Below are 22,742 nucleotides of genomic sequence, written 5' to 3'. Positions count from 1 at the left end.
CAGGGGGGAATTAGTGTAGAGAGGTGAAGGAAGTGGAGCGGGAGGAGTATAAGTGGGTGGGGACTAAGAGTAGGTGGGGAAATGAAAGGAGGACTATAATGGGGTGGGATTATGGAAGAGGGCTATGATTGGATAAATGAATATGGTAGGAGGGGTATGCGAGGAATAAATGAAGAGGTGCTGGGGGTGAGTGAGATTTGGGGGCAGGGTAGAGGAGCAGAGTGAGCCCGCAGGGCGAACGGAGCGGGAAGAGACAAAGGAGGAGAAAAACTGAGGAAGACAATCAGTGAAGAGAAATAGTCAGAGGTAAGTCTTGCAGAGATGTATATTAGGAGAAGACTGCTGAGAATGGAGTGGTGTGTAGGAATGTAGGTGAAGGACAGAGAGAGAGGGAGGAGGCTTTAATGAAATGATTGAGAAAGGGTGTAAGTAGAATGAGAAGTGGGTAGGAAGTCCTGGAAGAGTGGTGGGGGAGAGAATAGAGGAAAAATGTGTGTGGGCTGTATGAGGGAGATAAGGAGGGTGTGGGTTAAGAAGTGGGGACAGTAAGAAGGTAGAGGAACGCCACCTAGTGGTCTGTCAGTTTAATGCAGTAGAGACCCCAGGGAGAGATATCAACTAAAGGGAAGGAGGGAGCTATCATAGGTCGGGATAGGGGGTGTAATTACAGAAATTATAGAAAGTAAGTGGGATAATCACGCTGTAGAGAGGGGGGGAGTTGGGAGCTATCATAGGTCGGGATAGGGGGTGTAATTATAGGAAATTATAGAAAGTAAGTGGGATAATCAAGCTGTAGAGAGGGGGGAGTTGGGAGCTATCATAGGTCGGGATAGGGGGTGTAATTATAGAAATTATAGAAAGTAAGTGGGATAATCATGCTGTAGAGAGGGGGGGGTTGGGAGCTATCATAGGTTGGGATAGGGGATGTAATTATAGAAATTATAGAAAGTAAGTGGGATAATCACGCTGTAGAGGGGGGGTTGGGAGCTATCATAGGACGGGATAGGGGGTGTAATTATAGAAATTATAGAAAGTAAGTGGGATAATCATGCTGTAGAGGGGGTTGGGAGCTACCATAGGTGGGGATAGGGGGTGTAATTATAGAAATTATGGAAAGTAAGTGGGATAATCATGCTGTAGAGGGGGGGGGGTTGGGAGCTATCATAGGTCGGGATAGGGGGTGTAATTATAGAAATTATAGAAAGTAAGTGGGATAATCACGCTGTAGAGAGGGGTTGGGAGCTATCATAGGTCAGGATAGGGGGTGTAATTATAGAAATTATAGAAAGTAAGTGGGATAATCACGCTGTAGAGGGGGGGTTGGGAGCTATCATAGGTCAGGATAGGGGGTGTAATTATAGAAATTATAGAAAGTAAGTGGGATAATCACGCTGTAGAGAGGGGGGGTTGGGAGCTATCATAGGTCGGGATAGGGGGTGCAATTATAGAAATTATAGAAAGTAAGTGGGATAATCACGCTGTAGAGGGGGGGGTTGGGAGCTATCATAGGTTGGGATAGGGGGTGTAATAATACAAATTATAGAAAGTAAGTGTGATAAACACGCTGTAGAGAGGAGGGAGTTGGGAGCTATCATAGGTCAGGATAGGGGTGTAATTATAGAAATTATAGAAAGTAAGTGGGATAATCACGCTGTAGAGGGGGTTGGGAGCTATCATAGGTCGGGATAGGGGGTGTAATTATAGAAATTATAGAAAGTAAGTGGGATAATCACGCTGTAGAGGGGGGGGTTGGGAGCTATCATAGGTCAGGATAGGGGATGTAATTATAGAAATTATAGAAAGTAAGTGGGATAATCACGCTGTAGAGGGGGGGGAGTTGGGAGCTATCATAGGTCGGGATAGGGGGTGTAATTATAGAAATTATAGAAAGTAAGTGGGATAATCACGCTGTAGAGGGGGGGAGTTGGGAGCTATCATAGGTCGGGATAGGGGGTGTAATTATAGAAATTATAGAAAGTAAGTGGGATAATCACGCTGTGTAGGGGGGTTGGGGAGCTATCATAGGTCGGGATAGGGGGTGTAATTATAGAAATTATAGAAAGTAAGTGGGATAATCACGCTGTAGAGAGCGGAGAGTTGTGGCTGCTGGCTGGCCTGGCAGGGAAGTGCACTGCGACCTAGTTGTAATCAAGTTAGCTACAACAAAGAGTAAGAGCAGTGCACATACTTTTACATAGGTAATCTTTGCTGTGAGTGGTACTCAAGGAGCAGTAAGTCCTTTCAGGTATAGTTTGAAATGTCCGTTATTGGTGATTCTTAGCCAGGGTGTCTGGGAGGGTACTTTCAAAGATTAAGGCAGGGTAGGCAGGAGCCCAAGCTAGAACAAACAAGGAGAGAAAGGAATATTTAAAAAGCAGGCAGTGCAGGCAACGAGAGGTCACAGACAGTAGTTAAAAATATGCCTAGAGTAAGTGTAAACTAAGGTAAGCATGCAGCTAAGGTAGGAATAATTTACGCTCTTTCAGCCTTTTAATGATACAACCGAGCACAGTAAGGTAAACTGTTTCTTATGTGAGAGGTAATCTTAAAGAGTGATCAATTGGCATATTAACTAACAAGAACAGAAATGAGCAGAACTAACACACAGAGGACAAAAAAAAACTACAGTTTAAAGCAACAAACATTGAATAAAGCAAGCCCCAAACAGCTATTTCTACCTCGTATTACATGCTGGAAGGAGCTAAGCATTCACAGATAGTAGTTGCAAAGTACAGAATAACTATGCAATGTGCGCTACTTTAGTAAAACAATGAAACCTTCCCAATTGTACAGATTAGGTAACTAAGTAGCTACTAGTATAGTTTTAGAAAAACAGAACAACATTGAAGAAAGCAAGCCCAACACAGCTATTTTAACCTCATATTACATATTGGAATGAACTAAGCATTCACAGGTAAAAGTCACAAGTAAGCGTTAGCAATGGGGACAACATAAAGATAAATTCTACAGTGCAGGGCAGCTCATAAAGTGAATGGCAAGAACATAAATCTGTCTAGTGTTTTTGGAGTAGCAGTTGGTAATGAAATTGGAGCAGATTCAGTAAATGACTATTAAACAGGCCCCTTGTGGAGCTAAATGCAGGATCCGCGTATGAGCGCTTGGTTAATTAAGCGCTAGCGGTGGGAAAAACAGATGATAAGTATGGCAATGCAAGGCAAACAATTAAGTAGTGGTGGGCACAATGCAGGATGAATAATACTGTAGCAGAAACAGTAAATGACTATTAAGCAAGCCCCTTGTGGAGCTAAATACAAGATCCGCGTACAAGCGCTTACTTAGTTTAAGCGCTAGTGGCAGGAAAACCAGATTGAAAAATATTACAGTTCAAGGCAGTCAATTAAGTCAAGGCAAGCACAAAACATGATGAATAACACATAACATGAAAAAAAAATCTGAAAGCACAAAATCACAGCCAGAGTACAAAATTCGTAGAAAGGTCTTACAAACTTACTATTAGGTGCGGACGCTGGAGCCAAGGAGAGCGCAGCAGCCGGGGTCAGGTTTAGAGAAATAAAGATGGCATCAGATTGGAATAGGGAACTATATAGAGTAGAAAGGGAAATGAGCGGGATGGGAGGAGCAAAAATGGGCTAGGGAGGAAGGAGGGAGTATAGGGAGAGCAGGTTCAGTCTGGAAGTTGCACAGGTGAAGATCACAGCAGGTAAGGCAGGACAGAAGGAAAGAGACAGAGATAAAATGGAAGGTTAAAGAGCTGGGGGGGGGAGGACAGAGGAATGTATAGAGTAAGGGAGATAGTGAGATTACAGCTGAAAGGACATGGTTAGGCCAGCGATAATCTATGTAGATGTAGTAGAGTAGAAAGGTAAGAGTAGAGAGGAGAGCCAATGGAGGAGAACAATTGAGGAAGACAATCAGTGAAGAGAAATAGTCAGAGGTAAGTCTTGCAGAGATGTATATTAGGAGAAGACTGCTGAGAATGGAGTGGTGTGTAGGAATGTAGGTGAAGGACAGAGAGAGAGGTAGGAGGCTTTAATGAAAGGATTGAGAAAGGGTGTAAGCAGAGTGAGAAGTGGGTAGGAAGTCCTGGAAGAGTGGTGGGGGAGAGAGCAGAGGAAAAATGTGTGTGGGCTGTATGAGGGAGATAAGGAGGGTGTGGGTTAAGAAGTGGGGACAGTAAGAAGGTAGAGGAACGCCACCTAGTGGTCTGTCAGTTTAATGCAGTAGAGACCCCAGGGAGATATATCAGCTAAAGGGAAGGAGGGAGCTATCATAGGTCGGGATAGGGGGTGTAATTATAGAAATTATAGAAAGTAAGTGGGATAATCACGCTGTAGAGAGGGGGGGAGTTGGGAGCTATCATAGGTCGGGATAGGGGGTGTAATTATAGAAATTATAGAAAGTAAGTGGGATAATCACGCTGTAGAGAGGGGGGGTTGGGAGCTATCATAGGTCAGGATAGGGGGTGTAATTATAGAAATTATAGAAAGTAAGTGGGATAATCACGCTGTAGAGAGGGGGGGTTGGGAGCTATCATAGGTCGGGATAGGGATGTAATTATAGAAATTATAGAAAGTAAGTGGGATAATCACGCTGTAGAGAGGGGGGGGTTGGGAGCTATCATAGGTCGGGATAGGGGATGTAATTATAGAAATTATAGAAAGTAAGTGGGATAATCACGCTGTAGAGAGGGGGGGGTTGGGAGCTATCATAGGTCGGGATAGGGGATGTAATTATAGAAATTATAGAAAGTAAGTTGGATAATCACGCTGTAGAGGGGGGGTTGGGAGCTATCATAGGTCGGGTTAGGGGGTGTAATTATAGAAATTATAGAAAGTAAGTTTGATAATCACGCTGTAGAGAGGGGGGGCTGGGAGCTATCATAGGTCGGGATAGGGGGTGTAATTATACAAATTATAGAAAGTAAGTGGGATAATCACGCTGTAGAGGGGGGGGAGTTGGGAGCTATCATAGGTCGGGATAGGGGATGTAATTATAGAAATTATAGAAAGTAAGTGGGATAATCACGCTGCAGAGAGGGGGGGGGTTGGGAGCTATCATAGGTCGGGATAGGGGATGTAATTATAGAAATTATAGAAAGTAAGTGGGATAATCACGCTGTAGAGAGGGGGGGTTGGGAGCTATCATAGGTCGGGATAGGGGGTGTAATTATAGAAATTATAGAAAGTAAGTGGGATAATCATGCTGTAGAGAGGGGGGGTTGGGAGCTATCATAGGTCGGGATAGGGGGTGTAATTATAGAAATTATAGAAAGTAAGTGGGATAATCACGCTGTAGAGAGTGGAGAGTTGTGGCTGCTGGCTGGCCTGGCAGGGAAGTGCACTGCGACCTAGTTGTAATCAAGTTAGCTACAACAACGTGTAAGAGCAGTACACATACTTTTACATAGGTAATCTTTGCTGTGAGTGGTACTCAAGGAGCAGTAAGTCCTTTCAGGTATAGTTTGAAATGTCCATTATTGGTGGTTCTTAGCCAGGGTGTCCGGGAGGGTACTTTCAAAGATTAAGGCAGGGTAGGCAGGGGCCCTAGTTTTACATAGGTAATCTTTGCTGTGAGTGCTACTCAAGGAGCAGTAAGTCCTTTCAGGTATAGTTTGAAATGTCCGTTATTGGTAGTTCTTAGCCAGGATGTCTGGGAGGGTACTTTCATACTTTTTTTGCATAGCAGCTTAGCAATCATATGACTTACATATTTAAAAAGAAAGAAAGCAAGTATTTATGAGGTAGAGACATGCTTGATACAGTAGAAAGCTTGCAATGCAAGTTCAGACTCTGTAGAGGTTCCTAAGAAAGACTAAGTTAAAACAGACCTTAAATAACTTACAGATCATTCTCTCTCTGAGGTTCAGGAAAGAGGTAGAGATAGTGCAGTAATAGTGAGATAAGTATACAGTGGACATAGCAGGAAGGGGATTATTAGTCTGGGTTAATACATGGGCATAGCCAGTGAGTTTTCAGGTATTCTTTAAGTTGCTTTTTGAAGAGTAATGTTGAAGAGAGAGATGAGAGTTCAGTAGGAAGCAGGTTCCAGGCTTTCACCACAGTGTTGGAGAACAGTGAGTCCCCTGCCTTATTGTTGGATTTATGGATGGATGCTAGTAATTTATTTGCTGAATGTAGGGTTGTAAGATTTTTGTAGGGAGTGATAAGCCTAGTGAGTATTGGAGTATTACTAGGATGATAAAGTGTCTTGTGGGTGATAGTAAGTTGGTGAAATTGAAGCTAATTATGCAGTTCCAGCCATCCTAGCTGTTTTAAATTGTGACAATAGTGGGTTCTAAAAAAGGAGCCAGTGGCAAATCTGGCAATGTTATTATAGGAGGTTGCCAGTTTGGTGAGGTTTTTGATGGCCAGATTGGTATAAATGGGTGAGGCATAGAGGAGGGTGGAGATAAGATGGGTTTAGGCAATAGTAGTTCTAGCTATTGGAGTAAGGAAGGGTTTAATTTTGTAAAGGGAGCCTATTTTTCTGTTAACTTATTTTATTGTGGTGTTGATGTGTATGTCGAAGTTAAGGTTGTAGTCAATTATTACACCTAAAAGTTTGGAGGTTGGGTTGGGAGATATGACAGTGCCATTATTAGATATGACTGTGAAGTCTATTGGGGAGGACTTTTGTGTAGGAGTGAAGAACAGTAATTTTTTTTTTTTTTTTTGTGGATTCAGGAGGAGGCAGCACTGTAGGAACCAGTTTTCTACTATATTAAACACTGTTTGAGTGAGGGACTGGAGATCAGATGAAGATGTGGCAGAACATATTAATGTGGAATCATCTGCATATTGTATGCAGGTAGCTTGAGGAGTTGTTATATTTAGTTAAATACTATAGGGCCTGACGTTTTGAATGCTCTGGGAAGTATTGTAGAAAAATGCTTAAAGCTTACACAGCCATTCGCTGGGTTTGGCTACTGCAAATTGCATTTCTTTTCTGGCAAACAACCCATAACTCAGGGAGAGGAAGATTTTGAATCCTGGATGGATCAGGCTTCACAAGCCCTAGAGGAGTGGAATATCTCAGAAGAAGCTGCAGATGGCTGAAAGTCTAAAGGGATTAGCTGCAGATACCATACCAACTTAAGGATGGGTAAGTAAGAGTGCATGGCCAAGGACTATTTGGGAATACCGCAGGACTGAGAGGGCTGCTGACCTACTGTATCAGTTTGAACATAAATACCAAGAAGTTGGTGAGAAACTATCTGATTACATTAAGTGATCAGATAAAATGCACCACCAGATCATCCTAAAGAAGGGGGTGGATCTGAAAGTAGCTGACCAAGTATGGATCTGACAAATTTTACAGGGAGCTCAAGCTATGAACCCCATTGTGTGGAAAATGAGGATGAGAAATAGGAAAGAGACTCTAACTTATTCTTAGTTGGTTAAAGAGGTGAGGGAAGAGGAAGCCCTGTTGGAAGCCAAATTTCAGTGTTCAACAGCAACTAAAACAGTGAGTGAACACCAGCAGGAGCCTATAGCCATGCTCACTACTCAAACAGGAGTCATGGCCCAGAGTGTCCGCAATGTAGAAGTGTCACAGTTGCAGATGCAGGTGTCTTCCCTGACTGATGCCATAGCTCAAGTCACCAAGACAGTTGCAGAACTGCAGAAAGCCGTGGTAACTTTAGCTGAAGGGAGGAATACATCAGCTAGAACCTCCATGAAAGGACTCAAGGAAGAACCAGATCAGCCAATATTCAGAGTTCCTACTAGATTTTGTTTCTGCTGTGGGGATACAGGGCATATAAAGCAGCAGTGTCCTAATGCAGAGAACTTGAAAAAAGTGAATGAACTATTATTGACTATTGCAATGCAGGGAAACTTCAAAGAGCCTCAGTGAAGGAGCCAGTTGAGTGCCCAGTTACAAAGAGCTCCATAAAATCTAACATCAAGAGACAGCATCCTGGATCTCTTTTCCAAACAAACTCTTGTAATAGGGGAGAGAACTACTTACTATGCACACTTCTAGCTCATCTGAGGTGAACAACCAAATTGGAAAGCTATCTCAGCCAAAATCTCAGCATCTGAGGCCGCAAAGCATTACTAAGCAAGAGTCTTATCCATTAAAATGGCAAGGTCAACCAGTGGTACCTCAACTACATGCTGATTGCCATACAACTGAACAGCACTGGAAACAGAAACTACCCAATGGCCAACTGGGACCATCCCCTGTCGTGTCAGTAAAAATAGAAGGAGTTTATAGTAAAGCACTGTTGGATACTGGTGCACAAATCACCATCCTGTACAGAGACTTCTACCAAAAATACTTAAAGCATTTGCCACTTGAAAAGTTAGAAGATTTGGAGATCTGGGGGCTAAGTGACACGAAGTTCCCTTATGATGGTTATGTCTCACTCAAGTTAGAATTTTCCACTTCAGTTGTTGGGTCAACAGAAGTTTTTCAAACACTCGCTGTTGTGTGCCCCAGGCCAAAAGAAAAGGATTCAGCATCTATTTTAGTGGGGACAAATACTGACCTCATCAAAAGAAGGCTAATGCCTCAGTTGACCCAGGAACACCCAACACTACATCCTCTCCTGAGACCAATTTTCTGTGCCCTTTAAAGGGAGAAGGATAGTAAGAAAGATGAAATTGGTCATGTGTGGACCCTGTCTGGAAAAGAGTATATAATTCATCCTGGTCAGGTCACCTACTTGAGAGCCAAAGTGAGGATGTGTGGACAAACAGTTTCCTGTCATCTCATGATGGAAACGGATCCAGAAAGTGACTTGCCACCAGGGCTGGAACTAGTCCCAGAAGTTTGGCCTGTGTACAAGTTAAAGCATCCTTATAATACATTGCCTGTGGGGTTGAAGAATAAAGGAAGTGCTCGAATTGTCCTGCATTCACAAGTGCTTTTGGGAAATGTTTATGCTGCCACTCCCTTACCTGCTCCTGTGTTGACAAGGAATGAGAGCAGGGCCAATAAGTTGAAGCTGGAAGATATTGAGATAGGAGGTGGTCTCTTGCCCCCTGAGTGGCTAACCAGAGTTAAAGAGCTACTAATGGAAAAGAACAATTGTTTTCCTACTAGTGAACTAGATGTGGGGTGTGCAAAAAGTGCAGAACACCGAATAAAAGAGGACTGGCCTTTCAGAGAACATTCCAGAAGAGTAGCTCCAGGAGACCTGGAGGACTTAAGAAAACATTTGGAAGAACTAAAAGCTGCAGGGATAATTCGAGAGTCAAGAAGTCCATACGCCTCTCCCATTGTCGTTGTCAGGAAAAGGAATGGGTCAATTTGCATGTGTTGACTATTGTATGCTGAATCAGCAAACCATTCCAGACCAGGACGCAACTCCCTGGATTGAATATGTTCTAAATTGCATTGTGGGCAGTAAGTGCTTCAGAGTGCTAGACTTAAGAAGGAGTGGATTCTTCCATATGCACCCAAAAGATAAAGACAAGACTGTCTTCATCACCTCTTTGGGACTTTTTGAGTTTGATCACCTACCTCAAGGTTTATCAAATGCACCGACAACTTTCCAGAGAATCATGGAAAGAACAGTTGTAGACATGCATCTCCTGGAAGTCTTAGTCTACCTGGATGACATCATTGTTTTTGGGAGGACCTTAGTGGAGCACGAAGAAAGACTGATGAAGGTATTGGACAGGATTGAGAAGGAAGGCCTGAAGTTGTCATTGGACAAATGCAAGTTCTTCCAACCTTCAGTGACCTATGTGGGACATGTAGTGTCTGCAAATGGAATATCCGCAGATCCCAGCAAAGTTGAATCAATGACATCTTGGCCCAGACCCAAAACTATCACAGAGCTGCGATCTTTTCTGGAGTTCTGCAGTTACTATAGAAGGTTTGTGGAAGGATTTTCAAAGATAGCAAGACCCCTCAACCATTTGCTCCAAAATGATGAGATAGCAGATGAAACAGATGAAGATATCATTGTTAAAAAAATCTAAGGGACCGAGAGGTCATTGGGCTCCTGAGTGTGAAGAGTCATTTGAACAGCTTAAGTATTGTCTCGCACATGCCCCTGTGTTGGCATATGCTGACTCAACAAAGCCATACACTTTACATGTGGATGCTAGTAGGGATGGCTTAGGAGGAGTCCTTTACCAGGAGTATGACAAGAAGCTGAGACCTGTGGCTTTTATCAGTCAGAGTGTATCCCCCACAGAAAGAAACTACCCTGCACACAAGTTGGAATTCCTTGCCTTAAAGTGGGCGGTAGTGGACAAGCTGCATGACCATCTCTATGGGGCTAAATTTGAAGTGCAGACTGACAACAATCCAGACCACTGCAAAGGTAGATGTTACTGGCCACAGATGGATGGCAGCTCTATGCAACTATAATTTCAGTTTGAAATATCACCCAGGACACAAAGATGGAGATGCTGATGGTCTGTCCAGAAGATCTTAGGGAGATTTACAACCTGATGATGAATGGGTGGAAATTCCATGACCAGGTATGAGAGTTATGTGTCAGATTGCAACCTGCTATCAACACACTGAATGTTGGGCCCAGAGGTTGGGTCTGTCTGCAGCAAACATACCCCAAACTTACTGTAATTTGGTCACTTTACAGGCTTCATCGCTACCAGCTGTGAGTAACAGTGACCTCAGTAGAGATCAAAGAGAAGATCTGTTAAGTCAGCTGGTGGTAGCTGCTTTAGAGAAGAAACAAGTTAATATGCTCCACATGGATATTCATCCTCTGGCAAGACTTTTGGCCAAAGAATGGGACAGACTCCAGATACAGAATGGACTAGTGTATAGGAGATCTCCTACTGCACTCGGCAGTGAAAAATGGCAATTGTTGCTTCCTCAGAAGTATAGAGAAGTAGTACTCTGGTCACTGCATGATGAACATGGTCATCTTGGTTATGAAAGAACTATGGGTCTGGTATGAGACAGGTTCTGCTGGCCATGCATGAAACAAGATGTTGAGGATTATTGTCGTACATGTCTTCGTTCCATTAGACAGATTCTACTGGCCATGCATGAAACCAGATGTTGAGGGTTATTGTCGTACAAGTCTTCGTTCCATTAGACAGGTTCTACTGACCATGCATGAAGCAAAATGTTGAGGATTATTGTCGTACATGTCTTCGTTCCATTAGACAGGTTCTACTAGCCATGCATGAAGCCAGATGTTGAGGATTATTGTCGTACATGTTTTCGTTATATTACACAGGTTCTACTGGCCATGCATGAAGCCAGATGTTGAGGATTATTGTCGTACATGTCTTCGTTCCATTAAACAGGTTCTACTGGCCATACATGAAGCAAGATGTTGAGGATTATTGTCGTACATGTCTTCATTACATTAGACAGGTTCTACTGGCCATGCATGAAGCAGGATGTTGAGGATTATTGTCGTACATGTCTTCATTCCATTAGACAGGTTCTACTGGCCATGCATGAAGCAAGATGTTGAGGATTATTGTCGTACATGTCTTTATTCCATTAACAGGTTCTGCTGGCCATGCATGAAGCAAGATGTTGAGGGTTATTGTCGTACATGTCTTCGTTCCATTAGACAGGTTCTACTGAACATGCAAGAAGCAAGATGTTGAGGATTACTGTCGTACATGTCTTCGTTGCATTCAGATTATTGTCATACTTGTCTTCGTTGCATTCAGAGAAAGACTCTGCCGACCAGAGCTGCCTAATTGGGTCAATTGGAAAGTAGTGGACCCATGGAACTGGTCTGTATAGATTTTCTGTGCATTGAACCAGATGAAGGCGTGATCCGTAATGTGCTGGTGGTGACATAAGTTCTTTGTACCTGCCAAAAAGGATACACTCTGATCAAGGACATGATTTTGAGAGCAAGCTTGTCCATGAACTACTCACTCTGTTGGGAGTCCAAAAAAGCTGCACCACTCCTTATCATCCTCAAGGGTCTCCTCAGCCTGAGTGTTTCAACAGAACTTTACTAGACATGTTGGAGGCACTGTCTGCTGAGAAGAAGAGTCAATGGAGTAGACATGTAGCCACAGTGGTGCATGCTTGCTACTGTACTAAAAATGATGCTACAGGATTCTCGCCTTGCTTCCTAATATTTGGAAGAGAAGCTTGTCTTCCTGTTGACGTCAACTTTGGAGTCGCAGCTGATGATACACCAGTGCAATCTCGTGGCAGTTGTGTGGAGAGACTCAAGGAGAACCTCAGACAGGCTTATGAGCTTGCTAAAAATCAACAGGACAAAGACATCAGTGAAGCAAGGCTCACTATGACAAAAAAGTAAAGATGCATGACTTGCAGCCAGGAGACAGAGTTCTTTTGAGAAATTTGGGACTACAAGGAAAGCATAAACTAGCTGACCACTGGGGATCTGAAATTTACACAATTTATTCTCAGCTATCTAATATCCCTGTCTACCAAGTTTGCCCTGAGGGGAAAGAAGGACCTATTAAAACCTGGCACCGCAACAACTAATGCCTTTGGCAAAATCAGTGAGACTCATGAATCCGGAACCTAGAATGGCTCAGCGGAAGCCTAACTCAAGTTGATCCAGAAGGCTAAGGTTGAGAGGAACTATCCTTCCCAATGTTCAAGAGCCTATGCTTCCTCTTGCTGAAGAAGAGGAGAGGAGGACAGTGATGATGACTGGGGTTTCAGTGGGCTTTTTTATGAGGTTGTTCAAGACCCTGTGGGCTGTAATCTCAATGTAAATGCACTGGAATTCATTCCTTGTCATTTTGAGCAGCCCAGACCTAACAATAGTCTAAGTAATGTTTCTGTACCTCTTGCAGAACCTGATAGTGATGGAGGCCCTGCTATGCAAACTTCAAAAAATAGTGCTGAGGACAGTCATACTGTTATGGAAAATGAAAGTGAAGTTATACAAGAGGAGATCTTAGAATTAAACAATATGCCTACTGAAGAACTGGACATTGAATGCGATGTGAGTGACAAACCTTCCGAGCAAAATTCTTTAGCTGTCTCTTCTGAACCAAAACTGCAGAGACTGATTCAGCCCCCACAGAGACTTACATATAACAGTTTAGGACATAGAACACAGGAACCTGTGACCACAGCTCATCGGAGAGTCTGTCCCCATAATTCCTATGTCTCCTACTCCAGTGGTGATACCTCATCCCAAGTTAAGTATAAGGCTGATTACCCTTGGTGGAATGTACCTTTTGAATGCAAAAATATTGTTCATTTCTTGGGGGGACCCAAGATTTTCAAGTGGGGGAGAGTATAGCTCCCACTGTATTTCATTGTAGAAGTAATAGACTATAGTTTTGCATTTCACCACACGGTGGGGCTCCTTTTCAGGGATATAAAAGAGAATTTTGAAAGTGAAAGAGGAGACTGAGATACTAGCTGTAGGAGGGAAGAATGAATCTGGTAGCTGAAGGGAAAAAGGGCCTTGCAGCATGACTGGATTTTCTTTTCTAGTGCTTTCAGACAGGAAGTGAAGTAGCAGTCTGTGTCTGTCTGGTGCTGAAATCCTGGAGGATGGTATTTTGTGGAATCAGGAGAGAAGTCTGAAACCAGTAATTCCATGCCTGCATATGATTCAGCAAGAAAATGAGTTCTTTTGGGTCTAGTACAGAGAAGCCATAGATGATTACCAGAGTTCTGGCAAGTGATTTTTCTACTTTTCTCATTAGAGGAACTATGGTGCCTGGTCACTAGGATATTCTCAATGGAGTGGTGAAAGGCTCTGGCCATCATTTTATATTGTTATAAGATTGTGGATCCTCCCTCCCCAAATGCTTGGTGGATTACAAATAACTGGGATCCATATGAGCTCCAACTTGGGCCCCATCATGCTGGCAGCAACACTGTAAGTAGTCACTGGCCAGTGAACAGGGTATAATAGAGTGTTTCATAGTTGGTCTGTTTAGAATTGATCCAGGGGGTTGAGGGTGTTAGTACTGCTCAATGACATTGCATTTTCCCATATCTGTATTGTTATATTATAACTCTTTTATTGCCTAATGACATTGCATTTTTCCCGTGTTTGTATTGCTGCATTATAAAGCTTTACTGCTGAATGATATTGCCCTCTTTGTGCATGTATGAATGTCAAGACCTTTTTCTGTTAAGTTCTGGGGAAGAGGGTGAATGTATGTTTTCATTGCATGCATATCTCACTTTGCCTTATTGCTAACTGGTGCACTGTTGAAATAATGTTTGTGGTTGTGCTATTGCCTTTTAAACTAGATGTGCACCTAGAATAAAATCTGTCATTCTTGCCACTTTGGTATGTTGGGCCTGTATGGGTGTCACCAGAGTCAGGTAGGAAGGAACCCATATCTACTTCAGCTACACCTGCAGGTGTGCTACACTAGTATGTTACACTATAGCATTACTCAGTTATTGCAAGCGCCACTGAGATTATGGGGCTGAGAATTGGCCAGAGGCTTATTTCAAAGTGAATGACATCAGCATGAGTGCTAACATGGGCTATGAGAAGTGCAGTGTGTGTGAATGGGCCATAAATCATTCCTCTGAAAACACACACACAACACTCAGCCACACACAACTTTACATTTGACAGGACTGGGTATACAAAAGCTAGATAAATACTGATTTGTACTATCATGTTACACAGTTATCACAAGCACCACAGACACTATAGGGCTGAGGGCTACCAAAATCAAATGTCTACATTGATTGACAGTGGCACATCATGTGATATTGGCCAATTGGATGTGTGGTGGGCGGGACAGGCCTCATGATAGCAATCTCTTTGTCACTGTCTGCCTCTCTCTTCCCCACATCTCTGTGTGTGTATGTTTGACATATTATAGTGTGTTGGCCTTGGATATGTGTGCGTATTCCTATCCAATGTGTGTGCAAAGCATGAATGGTGTGCAATGGGGTGTGTGTGCACAGACATCTGTGAATGGCAAATATGTATAGTCAACTGTGTTGTCAGGGGTCCATATGACTTCATCGACAGTTCATTTGGTCGATAGGCATTTTAGGTGGGGGGCTTTGCCACCCACACCCCCCCAATGGGGGGGCTGTGCCCCCACACCCCCCTAACTATATATATCAACTCCAGGGTTGCACAACATTGGGGAAGGGGGCAAATCTGCCTGTCGACCAAATGAGTGTCAGTCAAATGAACTGTCGATGAAGTCATATGGACCCATTGTCAGACATGGGCTTCATTTCTCTAAGTGTAGGAGCATGCCCAGTATGACCTTCTGTATTGAGTGTGTGAATTCATTTCAGGTAGAGTTGTACTCCAGTCCAGGGTTTGGTGTTCTACACCTACAGATAGCAACCTTTGTCTGCAGGATATCAGTAGATAGGTTGACAATATGGAGTTACAATGGATGACAGATAGTGGGATACTGTAATTATTGCTGTCTGTGCTGCTTGTGTTACATGGGTGGTGTTAGTAGAGATATTCAGACATGTACTGTTTTACACTGTGATGTATTATGTCATCAACTACTGACAGATATATTTATTTGCTCGCAGTTATTTACTGGGAAATACAAGATGAATGAAGCTGTGTCCAGTATTGTGTTCTGCAGCCTACATATTCTTGCACACTCATGCCATTCTGGAGGGGTAGCTGCAGACACTTGCTAATGGGTCTGTGTAAATTGTCCAGCACCTTGGTACTGTGGTGGCTGAGGATCCCCTGCTTGTACATCTATCAACATAACAGAATGGCCATATCCTGCTGTGGCCATACCTCTCAGCTGTACAGATTCACACGTTCAACATCCCCCAACTTATCTTTTGACCAGCAGCGGCTTGTTTATTTGCTCAAGGATGAAGGGATAAGAGTAATGAAACCTGACAAAGGTGGAGGGATAGTTTTAATGTATAATTGTGCGTATGAGACGCAGATTCTTAGCATGTTGCAAGATAGTGCACAATATGAGTTAGTCTCTAGAAACTAAGTCAACATAGCGTATGCCAAAATTAAATATGATTTGCTTGACTTGTTAATGCAAGGAGCTATCAATGAAAAATTATATAACTTTTTGAATGTGGATAAACCTAAGACACCGATAATATTCGGTATACCTAAGGTCCATAAGGGTTTGGACCCATTAAGATTTAGACCAATTGTGGCAGGGTCCGGTAGTATTACAGAGCCATTAGGGAAATTCATTGACCAGACTGTTAAAAAATTTGTCATGTCCTTGGAACATGTCTGCAAAGACTCCTGGGAATTTTTTAAAGGTTTGGATCAGAATTTCTTTAAACGTACTTGTCTATTGGTTTCTATTGACATTGTGGAATTATTTCCAAGTATCCCACATTTAACGGGGATTGAATGGTTCAATGAAGTGCTGGCTACACAATCAGGGTTGGGTGCTAATATAGTTATGTTATTGGTGGAATTTATGGAAGTCATTCTTAAAAATAACTTTATTTATTTTAATGGCGAGGTCTACAGACAAAGAAGGGGCGTGGCGATGGGCACCTCATGTGCTTCAGCTTTTGCCAACATAGTGTTACATTACTGGGAAAACAAATTTATATTTTCAACTGCTTGGGCAAAACACATTGTACATTATAAATGATTTTTGGATGATATTTGCATTATATAGGAAGGGAATTATGAAAATTTCTTAGAATTCATGTCCTATATTAATGCTTCGACACATTTTCTTTCTTTTACACATACTGTGAGTGATGAAGTTCTTAATTATCTAGATGTAACACTGGTTAAGGATCTTACAAGGGGTATTTTTCAATCTAAGATTTATGGGAAGGCAACTTTTTCCAACTCTTATTTGCACTTTGAGAGTGGTCATCCCTTTTTCCAAAAGATAGGAATAGTGAAAGGACAATTCATCCGGGCGTCGAGAATGTCGAGCATGGATGAATTGTTTTTGAAAGAGGTGGACTTTTTGAAAGAACTTTTTGCAGAAAGGGGGTACCCTATAAAGTTGATGAACAATCTACAAAAAGAAGTGATGACTAACAGAGGGTTAATGTATTTCCCTCTACTGGGCACGGGTTTGATACCCAATGTGCAGGGTAGGCAGGAAAAACAATTTGATGGGCATAGTAGCTTTGTCTACACCTATACTAGGGACGCTGAGCAGTTGGAACAAACTGTTTTGAAATACTGGCCTGTTTTGACCCTTCAGGAGAATTTTCATGACATTATTCCAGAGAAACCAAGTTTTGTAAAAAAGAGGGACATGAATTTGAAGAGTCTTTTTGAAAGTAAAAATCATCTTTCAACTAATTTTGCTGTTTCGAAAATAGGCACACATGTGGTGCCTGTAGACAGTGTTCTCTGATTATTAATGATAGTAGTGTATATATACCTTCAAGGAACTTTAAGGTCCATACAACTGGATATTATAATTGTGCAACCAAGGGTGTGGTTTACATGGGGATCTGTGTTCTATGTTGGAGTTTTTATATAGGGAAGACAGAAAGGCCTTTAAGGCGAAGAATTTATGAACATGTAAATGACATCTCTAAAAAGAAAGACACAAATGCCTTTTATAAGCACTATATACAGTGCCCTGATATGAAACTTAAATTTATGGTACTGGAGCAGGTTGCACAGGACCCTAGGGGAGGAGACTGGGAAACATTCCTGGAATATAGAGAACTTATATGGCAATTAAAATTAGACGCAGCTAGGTCCCAAGGTTTAAATGACAGTATTAGTATTTCAAGTGTGCTCAAACTACGTAAAGCGAAACTGTAGTGTTATATATGGTTATATATATATTATATATATATTTTTAGAATTTTATAGATAGAACATTAATATACTATGGTTGAAAGAATGTTTTTTAATAGTGAACAATGTGTCTGGAAGTATTTTGGTAATAATGTATTGTTTTTTTGTAAGTATATGGCTTGTTAAACATTTTGCAATGCAAAAATGTGGGTGAGGTTTTTAACATTTGTTTTTTAAAGGAATTCAGTTGAAGTAATTCTGACTGATTAATTAACTTAAATTGAAGCAATTAAAAAAACACCATGTGACCAATGATTATTGTATTTAAGGGCATTTTTTTATGTTTGTATCTTGATAAAGCCTGGTAGGAACCAGGTGAAAGCGCTTGAGGTATTCAATGTTTTTTGTGTTTTAAAGGTTATTAAAAGACTTCAAACTACAGTTTGCTGCAGCCTGTCATTTCTCTGCTGTGGACTTTGCTGTTGGTGTTTGTATTCGTTTCTGAGAGACTTGTTAAGGTCTGTGCTGCTTGTGTTACATGGGTGGTGTTAGCAGAGATATTCAGACATGTACTGTTTCACACTGTGATGTATGATGTCATCAGCTACTGACAGATATATTTATTTGCTCGCAGTTATTTCCTGGGAAATACAAGATGAATGAAGCTGTGTCCAGTATTGTGTTCTGCAGCCTACATATTCTTGCACACTCATGTCATTCTGGAGGGGTAGCTGCAGACACTTGCTAATGGGTCTGTGTAAATTGTCCAGCACCTTGGTACTGTGGTGGCTGAGGATCCCCTGCTTGTACATCTATCAACATAACAGAATGGCCATATCCTGCTGTGGCCATACTTCTCAGCTGTACAGATTCACACAGGTTCCCCATAGGCAGGGCTCATATATCTGGTCAGTTCCCCTTCACATTGTGGTTTATGAGCGGGTTTGTAGCCACCCATTACTGGGTTTGCAGGCAGAGGTAGTATGGGCACACATAAGAGTTTCAGACTTCACACATTCCATGGTGTCCATGCTTCTATACCCCCCACTCTATTTTATCCCCTTCCAAAAATTATGCGACTAATATCTGAGAAGTATCCCTATAGTTGTCCCTTCCTCCAAGCAGTATTTAGGGGTTGGTCCACAGTTCATGCAGTAGGACATGGTGGGCATGCTACTGAGATTTGTTGACATGGCCTTGCATTTGTGTTCTGTGGACTGTGTTATGTTGTTAGTTGGGACCCCATGAGATAACATACACTGGCAGTATGGTGAAGCACAGGCCTTTGACAGAGGACTGTAAGGCATTTGGTAGTGATGCAGGCCATCTGTAGCAGGTCAGTGCATTCTGTCACTCCTATAGTCCCAGGTTGTGAGCCACTGGATCCCCCTGGGGTGACAGGGTAAGTGTGTGAGGTGTTAATGGCAATAGTTCCTCTCCATATTAATCCATTGTTTTGGATGCTGGCAGGGTGCTGCTTACAGCTAGGGACATGCAGCATTCTGTGGGTATTCCCATACATAAGTGGGGTTCATACTGTACTCATTCCCAACAGCAGGGATATGACCTGTGATGAACCTGTGGCTGATGGTGGGCTGAGCTGAGTGCATGTGTGATATGGAGGCTTCTTGCAGATGACAACTAGATATACCTGGGACATTCCCCTTATGTTGCCTTGTGCGGGGACATAGGTTGTCTCTCATTACTTCATAACTGTGCCTTTTGTGGTCTGCCAGTGTTTGGCCAGACTACATCAGTATTCCATACTACACAGACAACTAATGTGCTGCTAACCTGTATGTACAATTCCAAAGGTGTGTGCAGTTGACAGTTACATTTTATGCACTCTGTCTGGGGTACTTCCACCTGTGTACTGTGTGTATGTTTGGGCCCACATTCATGGCATATCCATCTTTCAGATGGTGACAGATATTGACATCTGAACAATGAGTATGGATGACTGCTGAATTGGGTTTTGCTGGGATGCATTGTGGTTGGCACTCCAGTTGTCAGAACATGGCCCTTTCATTGACAGTACTGGCCATAGGCCACTGGGACACAACCCTCCATACCTACATGCTGACCACTTCCACACAATATACAACACACAACAACCTAACACACAGAGCCCTGCATATTGTACACATGCAACAATATAGCCTGTAAATTGGTCCAACTCAGGTAATCTATGCTCCACTGTTATTAAACCCACATGTACATGTTACTGCATTTCTACATAGGATTGTGGGGGGGAGGGGGGGCACACCTCGCAACTGTAAACATTTGCTGTGACTGTACTGGTATTTCAGGTACTCTGTTGCCGTCCATTTCATTTTGTATTCTGACCTATCATGCAGACTAGAGGCATATCAGTAGAGTACAGATCTTAGGTTTTATTGACCTACATTTCAGTTTCAGACTTCTTATCCTTCAAAACTAACATGCAACTGCCAGACCTGTTGTAGTCTGTCTGTGTAGGTCTGGAGGGGGGGGCTGTTCTCCATTGCCATCATTTGGAGACCTTAGCACAGCCTTTCTTTATGGTCATCTACACCTGTTCTGCTGGCTGAGGCTGGTGGTGGGTATGTGAGCCTCACTGACATGCATGTGTGTGTCCTATGGACACACATTTGGACCACCAGATATACTGCAGTGGGATTTTTCACCTTGTCTAGTACTGCTTACTTTGTTGACACCAGTATTTGTTGTGGATTTCATGCTGCCCATACAGGTGTCCACTGTCTGCTGCCATCCCATTCAGCCACCCAATTCCCATGCATGCTCACATCCATACCATAGATACAACTAGCAAAATATACTACTCCATTCAGCAATTGATAGGAAGAGTGACTTACCTTGTGGCTGTGCCAGTATTGAGGATGGTGTTGGAGGGCTGACTATGTTGGATGCACATAGTACACTCCCCATACACGGTAAAGCACAGATAGTGAAATGTTTGGCATCCCTTTTACTGTATGTGCGAGTCAGAGAGAGGTGTCATTCCCAGAGTTCCTACCGTGTCAGTGCATGTGCTATGCATTGCCTCTTTGCCAAAGCCTGGGCATACTGGGCACACCTCATTCTGCCTACATGGGCAGGCTCAGGTTGTTCCTCCTCTGAGTCACTCTGTGCCTGTGCTGGCCTTGGCAATGGTGAGGAGCTGTGTGGCCCTGCCCCGTGCTGTTCCTGCTGCAGCTGTTTACATAGGATCATACTGTGTAGCATGGCACATACAATGAAAATGTGTGTACATGTAGCTGGAGAGTACTGCAAGGCTCCACTGGATATGTCCAGGCACCGGAACTGTGACATGAGCATCCCAAACACATGCTCTATTATGATTCTCGTTTGTGCGTGTGCCTCATTATGGAGTTCTTCTTCAGGTGTGTGTGCATTTCTGATGGGTGTCATCAGCCACGGCTCCAGTGCATAACCAGCATTTCCCACTACGTGGCCATATGGGATGTCCCCACTGGCAAATCTCTGGTACAGCTGTGTCATATGCCAAATGTGGGAGTCATGATAGCTTCCAGGGTTGCCAGCACACACATTCATTATAATGCCCTGGGCATCACACTCAACCTGGCAGTTGATGGAGGGGAAGCCCTTGTTGTTTATGTAGACCCTACCCTGCTCATTGTGTGGTGCTTTGATGTGTATGTACATGCAGTCTATAGCACCCACTACCTCAGGGTATTCTGCTGTTTGGTGGAAGAGACACATATTGCTGGTCAACGCCTCACAGGTTTTGAGAAAATATATGTCCTCACTGGCATGGGATGACATGGCATCCAGGAACTGGTGGAGTACCCTAAATGCTGATGCCTGTGAGATTCCCATAATATCCCCAGTTGAAATTTGGAAGGTACCTGTGGCTAGTATTCTTAAGCCTACACATACCCTGGTATCCATTGGGATGGGTTCCCCTCTGTTGGTTCTATGTGTGAGGCGTGGCCGGCACAGCTCAACAATTTGCTGTATAATGTCCCTGTCCACCCTATAGCATTCCACTATCTCCAGCTCATGTAGCCCTTGTAGGTTACCCTGGGTCTGTACATTCTTCTCCGTCTCCTCGCTGTGGGTTGGTCATCAGCATTCTCATTCTCACCACCCTCAGCCTCTTCTACATATTGATGTATGACAGTGACAGCAGCTCCTATCATTATGTTAGTTTTGTCAGGTAAAATTTCCCCGTCTGTGTACACTGGTAGTGTACAGTTTGTGGGAAAAAACAGAGTGAAAGGTCTGGCCTGGGATGGGCTGCTGCCAGTGTAATTGGCTGATTCTGATACATTTCACCTGCCGGCTATGTTAGTTCTCCTTGATTGCCTTCTTACTGCTGTTTTCCCTTCCTAGTGCCTTCCCGTTTAAGCCTCGAGGCACACTACCCATACCCAGTGCTCAGATGTGAGCAGAGCGGCTATTTCCTGTTTTTTTTTTTTTGTTTGTTTTTTGTTTAAAACCTGGTACACGGTACGCACACCTGTTTAGGCAATGTAAACATTGCTAGACAGCCTCAGGCACCCCCCTTCCTTAGCTGTGCTTAGCTAGGGGCAAATACAGGTCACAGAGCTCCAATAAGTTTACAGCATGCATGACACTCCCCCTTATGAGGTCATTTACCTCTTATGCTTATACCATGGTGTTGCTGCACCTACAATGTTGGGTGCAAGGTAACAGTGAGGGGACATCTGTGATTCAGTATCAATCCCCTCATTTGCATAAAACTGACTGCTAATGCATGGTTACAAAACTGACACTCAGCCTTCCCCCTTAGCAACCACTATTCCATGGTATTGTTGTTGCATGCATACCACTGACTATTATGGCAGAATGCTGATTTTGGTTTAAAAGCTTATTTCCAACTTTTTTCTTATTTTCAGGCCAATCCTGTTTGCGCACCGCTGCCCAATGCTTAAATGGCTGAAATTGGCCAAAAAAAAAAGTTATTTTTTTATAATTTTGCAACTATTTACCATGCCGATGGCCATATATTTGGCCATTGGCATGCCTACTACATTGAATACATGCTTTCTTTGGAGCTGTAATGCCTCCGTTTTGTAATTTGCAGAAATGTATTCGGTTAGTAGCCGAATACATTTCTGCAGGTTACACTATTCCTGCACAGATGCCTGCCTGCTTCCTGGAT

General features: G+C 42.9%; 1 protein-coding gene across 1 annotated transcript in view; it reads left to right on the top strand.

The window, feature by feature from the left end:
- Positions 1-22,742, top strand: part of IL17REL (interleukin 17 receptor E like) — an 877,228-nt gene that overhangs the window by 488,038 nt on the left and 366,448 nt on the right. The window lies entirely within an intron of this gene.

This window comes from Protopterus annectens, chromosome 11.part0 (assembly GCF_019279795.1).
Source record: "Protopterus annectens isolate FY-2018-M chromosome 11.part0, PAN1.0, whole genome shotgun sequence".
Lineage (NCBI taxonomy): Eukaryota > Metazoa > Chordata > Ceratodontiformes > Protopteridae > Protopterus > Protopterus annectens.
The sequence above is the reverse complement of the archived record's forward strand: the minus strand, read 5'-3'. Positions and strand labels throughout refer to the sequence as shown.